The sequence below is a fragment of the Bombina bombina genome, chromosome 2 (genome assembly GCF_027579735.1).
Source record: "Bombina bombina isolate aBomBom1 chromosome 2, aBomBom1.pri, whole genome shotgun sequence".
Lineage (NCBI taxonomy): Eukaryota > Metazoa > Chordata > Amphibia > Anura > Bombinatoridae > Bombina > Bombina bombina.
The window spans coordinates 1,159,794,048-1,159,806,482 of NC_069500.1; positions in this window are offsets into that span (position 1 = coordinate 1,159,794,048).

Here is a 12,435-nt window from a genome sequence, read left to right on the forward strand (position 1 = left end):
AAACTTCTCCCTCAGTAACAGGGGAGAATTAGTTAAGTTTAAGGTTATGTGGGTTGTGGTTGATTGAGAGCATTTGAGGGGGTGAGAGAATGGAATTATGCTGAGAGCTGATTTCATTTCTGATGGAGTCGATTTTGTTATTGAAGTGGTTGGCAAAGTCTTGAGCTGACAGAGAAGTTGTATTAGGAGGTGGGGGAGGGCGGAGAAGAGTATTGGAAGTGGAGAACAAACATTTTGGGTTTGAAGAAAGATTAGAGATAAGAGTAGAGAAAGAGTGTTGCTTATGGAAATTAAGGGCAGAGTAGTAGGAGTTCAAAATAAATTTGTAATGTTGAAAATCAGCTGAACTCCTAGATTTTCTCCAGTGCCGCTCAGCAGTACAGGAACATCTGCGTAGGTATTGTGTCAGAGGAGTATGCCAGGGCTGAGGATGAGTGTTTGATTTCCGAGCTATGGTAAGAGGGGCGAGATTGTCAAGGACGGATGTAAGGGTGGAATTATAGTGGCAGATAGATTGGTTAGGGCATGACAAGTAGGAGAAGGATGAGAGGAGAGGTTTGAGGGAATTAGAAAGCTGTTGTTGATCTAATGACATAATGCCTCTGTGAAGTTTGGTGTAAGGGGCAGAAGGAGGGGTAGTTGTAGGGAGGGATGATATGTTGCAAGTAAGGAGATGGTGGTCAGAAAGAGGAAAGGGGGAGTTTGTGAAGTTTGAGAGGGGGCATCGATAGCTAAAGATCAGGTCAAGGGAGTGACCATCTTTGTGAGTGGTAGAATCAGTCCATTGTGACAAACTGAAAGAGGAAGTGAGTTGCAGAAGTTGTTTTGCAGAGGAGGCAGTGGGATTGTCAAGATGGATGTTGAAGTCACCAAGAATGAGGGAAGGGGTGTCTGAGGAAAGGAAATAAGGTAGCCAGGCAGCCAAGTGATCTAGAAATTGAGTTGAGGAGCCAGGAGGACGGTATATGACTGCAACACGTATAGAAAGAGGAGAGAATAAGCGAATCATGTGGGTTTCGAATGAGGAAAATGTGAGGGAAGAGATGGGATTTATTTGTTGAAAGGTGCAACAAGAGGAAAGTCAAATACCTACACCACCCTTGTCTATTACCAGACCTAGGAGTGTGGCTGAAGTGGAGACCCCCATGAGACAGAGCAGCAGTGGATGCTGTGTCTAGGGGAGAGAGCCAGGTTTCTGTTAGGGCCAGAAGGTTGAGGGAGTGAGAGATAAAGTGGTCATGTATAGAAGTGAGTTTGTTGCAAACAGTGCGAAAGTTCCAAAGTGCACAAGTGAAAGGGGAAGTGGCTTTTGATGCAAGAGGAATGTGAGTAAGGTTGTCAGAGTTTTGTTTTTTGAGTCTGTGGGATGGTATACATGGATGTGCACAGCTAGGCAGTTGTTGGGGACCAGGATTAGAGGAGATGTCACCAGCAGTTAGTAAAAGCAAGAGGGAGAGTGACATGAGATGAGATACAGATTTGCAGTAGTGAGACTGCTTTTGAGACAAGGTGCAGGGGGGAGAGAGAGTGTTTAGTAATAGGTAAAGTTCATGAGTACAAAAGTAAGGTGAGTTTAAGAGAGATGGGCTAATGAACAGTGCAGGTGGAGAGGGAGAAGGAGTAATTGAATAATGCAGCAAAAAGGAATAAGAAGATATTAGGCATTTTTACAAAAGAGGGAACCAGTTAAACACATAAGGCACAGTATTACAGTAGCAATTGCATAAGAAAATAGTAAGGTATATCAAACAGAATATTACAAAAGTACCTGCCTTTTTCTTGCCCCTTGCCCAATCCTTGTTCAGTTCTTGTATAATTTTATTTCTAGTGCCTCACTTATAAAATGTTCACTTTGAAAATGTGAACATATGTTGTTATAGCAATGCACATCCCAGACTGGTGTGAAATACAGGGAGTGCAGAATTATTAGGCAAATTAGTATTTTGACCACATCATCCTCTTTATGCATGTTGTCTTACTCCAAGCTGTATAGGCTCGAAAGCCTACTACCAATTAAGCATATTAGGTGATGTGCATCTCTGTAATGAGAAGGGGTGTGGTCTAATGACATCAACACCCTATATCAGGTGTGCATAATTATTAGGCAACTTCCTTTCCTTTGGCAAAATGGGTCAAAAGAAGGACTTGACAGGCTCAGAAAAGTCAAAAATAGTGAGATATCTTGCAGAGGGATGCAGCACTCTTAAAATTGCAAAGCTTCTGAAGCGTGATCATCGAACAATCAAGCGTTTCATTCAAAATAGCAACAGGGTCGCAAGAAGCGTGTGGAAAAACCAAGGCGCAAAATAACTGCCCATGAACTGAGAAAAGTCAAGCGTGCAGCTGCCAAGATGCCACTTGCCACCAGTTTGGCCATATTTCAGAGCTGCAACATCACTGGAGTGCCCAAAAGTACAAGGTGTGCAATACTCAGAGACATGGCCAAGGTAAGAAAGGCTGAAAGACGACCACCACTGAACAAGACACACAAGCTGAAACGTCAAGACTGGGCCAAGAAATATCTCAAGACTGATTTTTCTAAGGTTTTATGGACTGATGAAATGAGAGTGAGTCTTGATGGGCCAGATGGATGGGCCCGTGGCTGGATTGGTAAAGGGCAGAGAGCTCCAGTCCGACTCAGACGCCAGCAAGGTGGAGGTGGAGTACTGGTTTGGGCTGGTATCATCAAACATGAGCTTGTGGGGCCTTTTCGGGTTGAGAATGGAGTCAAGCTCCACTCCCAGTCCTACTGCCAGTTTCTGGAAGACACCTTCTTCAAGCAGTGGTACAGGAAGAAGTCTGCATCCTTCAAGAAAAACATGATTTTCATGCAGGACAATGCTCCATCACACGCGTCCAAGTACTCCACAGCGTGGCTGGCAAGAAAGGGTATAAAAGAAGAAAATCTAATGACATGGCCTCCTTGTTCACCTGATCTGAACCCCATTGAGAACCTGTGGTCCATCATCAAATGTGAGATTTACAAGGAGGGAAAACAGTACACCTCTCTGAACAGTGTCTGGGAGGCTGTGGTTGCTGCTGCACGCAATGTTGATGGTGAACAGATCAAAACACTGACAGAATCCATGAATGGCAGGCTTTTGAGTGCCCTTGCAAAGAAAGGTGGCTATATTGGTCACTGATTTGTTTTTGCTTTGTTTTTGAATGTCAGAAATGTATATTTGTGAATGTTGAGATGTTATATTGGTTTCACTGGTAAAAATAAATAATTGAAATGGGTATATATTTGTTTTTTGTTAAGTTGCCTAATAATTATGCACAGTAATAGTCACCTGCACACACAGATATCCCCCTAAAATAGCTATAACTAAAAACAAACTAAAAACTACTTCCAAAACTATTCAGCTTTGATATTAATTAGTTTTTTGGGTTCATTGAGAACATGGTTGTTGTTCAATAATAAAATTAATCCTCAAAAATACAACTTGCCTAATAATTCTGCACTCCCTGTATATGCAGGGAGGGCAGTAAGCTGATCCCACTAAATTTAGTTGATTGCTAATCAAAGACAATTGGAAAGGCCAATTGGAAAGTTAGATTCTGGTCTGGTCAGGGTGAGATGTTAAGTAAACAGACAATAAAACTTGGGGGAGGTTAAAACTATGGAAAAAGACAGCTATACATTTTAGAATAATAGCAAGTATTGATAAGGATTGAACATCACATGGCAATTAAATGAACATTATAAATAAGACATTGGATAACAGTACAACAGATGTAGGATTACCAAACTAAAATCATTTGCTCTATGTAAATATTCATGTACCAGAAGAGAGTTACAGGAGAATACAAAACACCAGAGTGCAGTGAATAGTTGCAGATTGACAGGGTCCCTATTCACGAACCAGAAGAGAGTTACAGGAGAGTAAAAAAACACCGGAGTGCAGTGAATATTTGCAGATTGACAGGGTCTCTATTCACGTACCAGAAGAGAGCTACAGGAGAGTAAAAAACAACAGAGTGCAGTGAATAGTTGCAGATTGACAGGGTCTCTATTCACGTACCAGAAGAGGGTTACAGGAGAGTAAAAAACACCAGAGTGCAGTGAATAGTTGCAGATTGACAGGGTCTCTATTTACGTACCAGAAGAGAGTTACAGGAGAGTAAAAAAACACCAGAGTGCAGTGAATAGTTGCAGATTAACAGGGTCTCTATTCACGTACCAGAAGAGAGTTACAGGAGAGTAAAAAACACCAGAGTGCAGTGAATAGTTGTAGATTGACAGGGTCTCTATTCACGTACCTGAAAGCAGAGGAGAGAGAATAGGGTTAGCTTGATGTAGTGTGCAATTCTTCAGCAGATGTCAATAGGCAGCATGTTGTCTTAGTGCCTCACTTATAAAATGTTCACTTTGAAAATGTGAACATATGTTGTTATAGCAATGCACATCCCAGTGCAAATAATAGAATATATATCTTCAACACAACTTTGGTTTCCCTTTAGAAGGCACCTAGATACTAGGCAATCTTTAAAAAAATGTAATTTACTTTCAGTACTTTAAAATGATGATGTTTATGCTTAAACATCTGGTATAAATGAATCATTGTGTGCATTAGTTTTAGTATTATTAATTGTGATATTTGTCAGGGGTGGATGTAGACCAATACGTTTCTAAGCAGACTAGCATACTGGGGACAATGATATCAGTGGACGTTCCACCTGCTCACAGAATATGATTTTTCTTTGATTTTACAAGATATCTACAGTTTCATTTGGAAATAAAGCTTGTTTAAAGCAGATTTCAAGCTTCTGACACCTATTCTGAGGTCTCATCAGGGCACATAGCTGGCTCCAGGGGCATATATCTAAACAACTAAATCATACTTAACGTCCACCATTTTGATTCAATTGACAATAATCTGTTAAAGTTCTCTTATAGGAGACATAAAAAATCTTTGAGATTGTAATATAAAATATCTAATTGTGCACAGTAAAATACTTTAAAGTGTATTTTTATTAGTTATTTTGCCTTTTTTTCAGTAATTTAATTCTTAATTGTGCAGGGTTTCTAACTGTAACTGGAAATGCATATTCCAAAATTCACAACCCTAACCTTGCTAGATTATATACAATGGCCTAGATTCAATAAAACCTATCAGTGAAATTAATATCTCATGGAAATTGTACTTACCCCTCGTCACACAAGTGACTCAACAATACAAAGCGAATCAGTATCTATCTCATAACAGTTCACCTCTCAGCTCCACTGTGAAGAATACCAGCAACACAGAAGCACCTTCAAAATAATAATGAAAAAACAAACTAAAATGGCTGAAAAACACCTTCAGTACAAAAACAGCCTGCTCTATCATATGCACAAAAGATAACTGAAAAAAGTAAAAGAAAGCAAAGGAAAGCAAAATCAAGACAACCTTGTAAGCTTTGTAGTAGCAAGACATGACCTAACATGAGATACTTCACATGGGCAATAGAGGCTTTGTCATTCTCACATTCTTGGCATTAATGTGGGTGAAAAATCATGGCCAAAACCACGAATGCTCGCAGTCAGCCCCTCGTACATGTCTGGAGGTCGCTGTGAAACCTCTAATTCCCCCCTGTGAGATTTCCTTTCCCATAACCATTTACAAATATTTACTGTTTCAAGTGTTGTGAAGGCTCAGTGTAGGTGAAATGAGTCTTCATTAATTTCCAGCATGGTCTCACCTTCACAAAAAAGGTCCTCAGTAACTTTACAAGTGTTCATGAATCTAGGCCAATGATCATTGTAGTAGTTCATTTATATATTTCTCTAATTGGCCTAAAGCAGAGGAGATAAAGGTTTTCAAAAGGATAAAACAACCAATGCAAGTTTTACTAACAATATAAGGGCCAGATTATAGCTAGAGTGCTATTTAACGCTCCTGCTCAAGTGTTAACTGTACGATTCGGGTTACACTCGTATTACTTGTGGAAAGTAAAAGGTTATCGCTGCGTACAAACCCAACAAGCACAATGCATTGTTTAATCATTGTTCTGCATGAAAATGTGTTTCCCTTCACTGTATTATATTACAGATACATATTTCCAAGATATTGAAAACAATCTTGGTAAAATATGTACAATCAGAGAAAAATATATCATTCTATGATAAAGAGAGATCATTTGTATTCATAATATTTCTTTCATGTAATTGGCAAGAGTCCATGAGCTAGTGACGTATGGGATATACAATCCTACCAGGAGGGGCAAAGTTTCCCAAACCTAAAAATGCCTATAAATACACCCCCCACCACACCCACAATTCAGATTTGAAAACTTTGCCTCCTATGGAGGTGGTGAAGTAAGTTTGTGCTAGATTTCTACATTGATATGCGCTTCTCAGCTTTTTTGAAATCCGGTTCCTCTCAGAGTGCAGTGAATGACAGAGGGATGTGAAGGGAGTATTACCTATTGAATACAATGGTCATCCTAACGGGTATCTATTTCATAGGTTCTCTATTATCGGTCGTAGAGATTCATCTCCTACCTCTCTTTTCAGATCGACGATATACTCTCATATACCATTACCCCTGCTGATTCTCGTTTCAGTACTGGTTTGGCTATCTACTTTATGTAGATGAGTGTCTTTTGGTAAGTATGTTTCCTTTATTTAAGACACTCTCAGCTATGGTTTGGCACTTTATATTTAAAGTTCTAAATATATGTTTGTACTTATATTTGCCATGATTCAGGTTTATCAGTATATCTCCTTTTTGCAGACCGTCAGTTTCATATTTGGGAAATGCATATATAAAAAAAAATAAAAAAATTTCTTACCTGAAGGTTTCAAATTGACTCTCTTTTCTAAATTGCGGGCTGTTAGGCTCGGGGGAGCGCAAAATGCTATAATTTATTGCGTTATTCTTGGTGCAAGACTTTTTGGCACGAGAATTACGTTTGTTGATGTAATTTCGTCATTTCCGGCGTCTTAGTTGGCGCTGGGTTTTTTCACGTGGTTGAGTCATCTATGATGCTCGTGTTTGTTGCAGACGTTTTTGGCGGCAAAAAATATTTTGTCAGTTATGGGCGTCATACTTGGCGTCAAACTTTTGACATTATTTAAGGCTTCCTTTCTTTTTGCTTCTGGTTTCCAGGGGCTTATTTTGTTTTGCATTTCTTTCCCATTCCTGAAACTGTCATATAAGGAAATTGATAATTTTGCTTTATATGTTATTTTTTCTCTTACATATTGCAAGATGTCTCAAACTGACCCTGTCTCAGAATCTACTACTGGGATCCTGCTGCCTGATGTCGGTTCTACCAAAGCTAAGTGCATTTGTTGTAAACTTGTGGTAACTGTTCCTCCGGCTGTAGTTTGTGATAGTTGTCATGACAAACTTTTACATGCAGACAATATTTCCATTAGTAGTAGTCCATTACCTGTTGCTGGTCCTTCAACATCTAATGCTCAGGATATTCCTGTTAATGTGAGCGAATTTGTTTCTAATTCCATTCAAAAGGCTTTGTCTGTCATACCCCCTTCTAATAAACGTAAAAGGTCTTTTAAAACTTCTCATAAAATTGATGAATTTTTAAATGACCAACAACATTCTGATTTATCTATCTCTGATGAGGATCTATCTGGTTCAGAAGATTCTGCCTCAGATATTGACACTGACAAATCTTCATACTTGTTTGGAGTATATGGAGTATATTCTTTCCTTATTAAAAGAGGTGTTGATTGCATTAGATATGGAGGAGACTAGTCCTCTTGATATTAAAACTAGTAAACGTTTAAATTCGGTTTTTAAACCTCATGTAGTTATTCCTGAGGTTTTTCCAGTTCCTGATGCTATTTCAGATGTGATTTCTAGGGAATGGAATAGACTGGGTACTTCTTTTACTCCTTCTTCAAGGTTTAAGTCGGTTTGCCGACTGATAGATTGGAGTTTTGGGAAAAGATCCCCAAAGTTTATGGGGCCATCTCTACTCTTGCAAAGCGTACTACTATTCCTACGGCAGCTAGTACTTCTTTTAAAGATCCTTTAGATAGGAAACTTGAATGTTATCTAAGGAAGGCTTATTTATGTTCAGGTCATCTTCTTAGGCCTGCTATTTCTTTGGCTGATGTTGCAGCTGCTCCAACTTTTTGGTTGGAAACCTTAGCGCAACAAGTACCAGATCATAATGTGTATAGCATTGTTAAGTTAATTCAACATGCTAATAATTTCATTTGTGATGCCATTTTTGATATAATTAGAATTGATGTTAGATATATGTCTTTAGCTATATTAGCTAGAAGAGTTTTATGGCTTAAATCTTGGAATGCTGATATGACTTCTAAATCAACGTTGCTGTCTCTCTCTTTCCAAGGTAATAAATTATTTGGTTCTCAGTTGGATTCGATTATTTCAACTGTCACTGGGGGGAAGGGAGCTTTTTTGCCTCAGGATAAAAAAATCTAAGGGTAAATTTAAGGCTGCTAACCATTTTCGTTCCTTTCGACAAAATAAGGAACAGAAACCTGATCCTTCCCCTAAGGGAACGGTTTCCAATTTGAAGCCTTCTTCAGTCTGGAATAAATCCAAGCCATTTAAAAGATCTAAATCAGCCCCCAAGTCCGCATGAAGGTGTGGCCCTCATTCCAGCTCAGCTGGTAGGGGGCAGACTAAGATTTTTCAAGGATGTTTGGATCAATTCAGTCCAAAATCATTGTATTCAGAACATTGTCTCTCAGGGGTACAGAATAGGTTTCAAAGTAAGACCCGCCTGTGAGAAGTTTCTTTCTCTCACGCATTCCAGTGAACCCAGAAAAAGCTCAGGCTTTCCTGAAGTGTGTTTCAGACCTGGAGTTATCTGGGGTAATTGTGCTAGTTCCTTTTCAGGAACGGGGTCTTGGGGTTTTATTCAAATCTGTTCATTGTCCCAAAGAAGGAGAATTCTTTCAGACCAGTTCTGGATCTAAAAATTTTGAATCGTTATGTAAGAATACCAACATTCAAGATGGTGACTATAAGGACTATTCTGCCTTTTGTTCAGCAAGGGCATTATATGTCCACAATATACTTACAGGATGCATATCTTCATATTCCGATTCATCCAGATCACTATCAGTTCCTGTGATTCTCTTTTCTAGACAAGCATTACCAATTTGTTGCTCTTCAGTTTGGCCTAGCGACAGCTCCAAGGATCTTTTCAAAGGTTCTCGGTGCCCTACTCTCTGTAATCAGAGAACGGGGTATTGCGGTGTTTCCTTATTTGGACGATATCTTGGTACTTGCTCAGTCTTTACGATCTGTATAATCTCACACGGATCAACTAGTGTGGTTTCTTCAAAGACATGGTTGAGGATCAATTTACCAAAAAGTTCTTTGATTCCTCAGACAAGGGTAACCTTTTTAGGTTTCCAAATAGATTCAGTATCCATGACTTTGTCTCTAACAGACAAGAGACGTCTGAAATTGGTTGCAGCTTGTCGGAACCTTCAGTTTCAATCATTCCCTTCAGTAGCTATGTGCATGGAGGTTTTAGGTCTCATGACTGCAGCATCGGACGCGATCCCCTTTGCTCATTTTCACATGAGACCTCTTCAGCTTTGTATGCTGAACCAATGGTGCAGGGATTATACAAAGATATCACAATTAATATCCTTAAATCCCAATGTCCGACTATCTCTGACTTGGTGGTTAGATCACCATTGTTTAGTTCAAGGGGCCTCTTTTGTTCGTCCAACCTGGACTGTGATCACAACAGATGCGAGTCTTTCAGGTTGGGGAGCTGTCTGGGGATCTCTGACAGCGCAGGGGGTTTGGAAATCTCAAGAGGCGAGATTACCAATCAGTATTTTGGAACTCCGTGCGATTCTCAGAGCTCTTCAGTTTTGGCCTCTACTGAAGAGAGAACCGTTTATTTGTTTTCAGACACACAATGTCACAACCGTGGCATATGTCAATCATCAGGGTGGGACTCACAGTCCTCAAGCTATGAAAGAAGTATCTTGGACACTTGCTTGGGCGGAATCCAGCTCCTGTCTTATTTCTGCGGTCCATATCCCAGCCGGGTATAGACAATTGAGAAGCGGATTATCTCAGTCGTCAGACTTTACATCTGGGAGAGTGGTCTCTTCACCCAGATGTGTTTTTTCAGATTGTTCAGATGTGGGGGCTTCCAAAAATGGATCTGATGGCTTCTCATCTAAACAGGAAACTTCCCAGGTATCTGTCCAGGTCCAGGGATCCTCAGGTGGAAGCAGTGGATGCGTTAACACTTCCTTGGAGTTATCAACCTGCTTATATTTTTCTGCCTCTAGTTCTTCTTCCAAGAGTGATTTCCAAAATCATAATGGAGCATTCGTTTGTACTGCTGGTAGCTCCAGCATGGCCACACAGGTTTTGGTATGCGGATCTTATTCGGATGTCCAGTTGCCAACCTTGGCCACTTCCGTTAAGGCCAGACCTTCTATCTCAAGGCCCGTTTTTCCATCAGGATCTCAGATAATTAAATTTGAAGGTATGGAGATTGAACGCTTAGTGCTTAGTCATAGAGGTTTCTCTGACTCAGTGATTAATACTATGTTGCAGGCTGATAAATGTGTGTCTAGAAAGATTTATTATCGAGTTTGGAAGACTTACATTTCATGGTGCTCTTCTCATAAATTCTCTTGGCATTCTTTTAGAATTCCTAGAATTTTACAGTTTCTTCAGGATGGTTTAGATAAGGGTTTGTCTGCAAGTTCCTTGAAAGGACAAATCTCTGCTCTTTCTGTTCTGTTCCACAGAAAAATTGCTAATCTTCCTGATATTCATTGTTTTGTACAGGCTTTGGTTCGTATCAAGCCTGTCATTAAATGAATCTCTTCTCCTTGGAGTCTTAATTTGATTTTGAAGGCTTTACAGGCTCCTCCGTTTGAGCCTATGCATTCTCTGGACATTAAATTACTTTCTTGGAAAGTATTGTTCCTTTTGGCCATCTCTTCTGCTAGAAGAGTTTCTGAATTATCTGCTCTTTCTTGTGAGTCTCCTTTTCTGATTTTTCATCAGGATAAGGGAGTTTTGCAGACTTCGTTTAAATTTTTACCTAAAGTTGTAAACTCCAACAACATTAGTAGAGAAATTGTTGTCCCTTCTTTGTGTCTTAATCCTAAGAATTCTCTGGAGAGATCTTTACATTATTTGGATGTGGTAAGAGCTTTGAAATATTATGCTGAAGCTACTAAATATTTCAGGAAGACTTCTAGTCTATTTGTTATCTTTTCTGGTTCTAGGAAAGGTCAGAAGGCTTCTGCAATTTCTTTGGCATCTTGGTTAAAGCTTTTGATTCTTCATGCTTATTTGGAGTCGGGTAAATCCTGCCTCAGAGGATTACGGCTCATTCTACTAGGTCAGTTTCCACTTCCTGGGCTTTTAAGAATGAAGCTTCTGTTGATCAGATTTGCAAAGCAGCAACTTGGTCTTCTTTGCATACTTTTACTAAATTCTACCATTTTGATGTTTTCTCTTCTTCAGAAGCAGTTTTTGGTAGAAAAGTACTTCAGGCAGCTTTTTCAGTTTGATTCTTCTGCTTATAATATCATTTTTTTTTCATTATAAAGATTAAAACTTTTGATTTTGGTTGTGGATTAATTTTTCAGCGGAATTGGTTGTCTTTATTTTTATCCCTCCCTCTCTAGTGACTCTTACGTGGAGTTCCACATCTTGGGTATTTGCTATCCCATACGTCACTAGCTCATGGACTCTTGCCAATTACATGAAAGAAAACATAATTTATGTAAGAATTTACCTGACAAATTCAAGAGTTCATGAGACCCACCCATTTTATGGTGGTTATGAGTTTTTTGTATAAAGCACAATTATTCCAATTCCTTGTTGATGCTTTTTGCTCCTTTCTTATCACCCCACTTCTTGGCTATTCATTAAACTGAATTGTGGGTGTGGTGGGGGGTGTATTTAAAGGCATTTTGAGGTTTGGGAAACTTTGCCCCTCCTTGTAGGATTGTATATCCCATACGTCACTAGCTCATGGACTCTTGCCAATATGAAAGAAATGAATTTTATCAGGTAAATTCCTACATAAATTATGTTTTTAAGATTAGAATTTAAATTGCACTTATACCATGGGCACTGTCATTATTCATAATTCAAGTTATAATTTTCTGTTATTTTAATGTAACATGTAAGTAAGTAACCTAGTAAAATTATTACATTAACTGTTAAATACAGAATACAGTATAATGTTTAGGGTACACAAAAAGTAAACCTGTTAGGATTTAAAAAAAAAAAATTAATGAAATTTGGCTTTGAGAGTGCATGACATAAAAGCTAGCAATAAAGCACCACAATAAAAAGGTATTTGAACTGCTGAGGAATCTAATTTATTTCTTCATATGAGCTGTCTATAAATGACAAGTGTGATAAGTGTAGTGACTCATGCTCTCAGTGCAACTGAAGCAATATGTTAACCTAAGCTATCTTGCACAGAGTGATTCAGTTTTGCAGA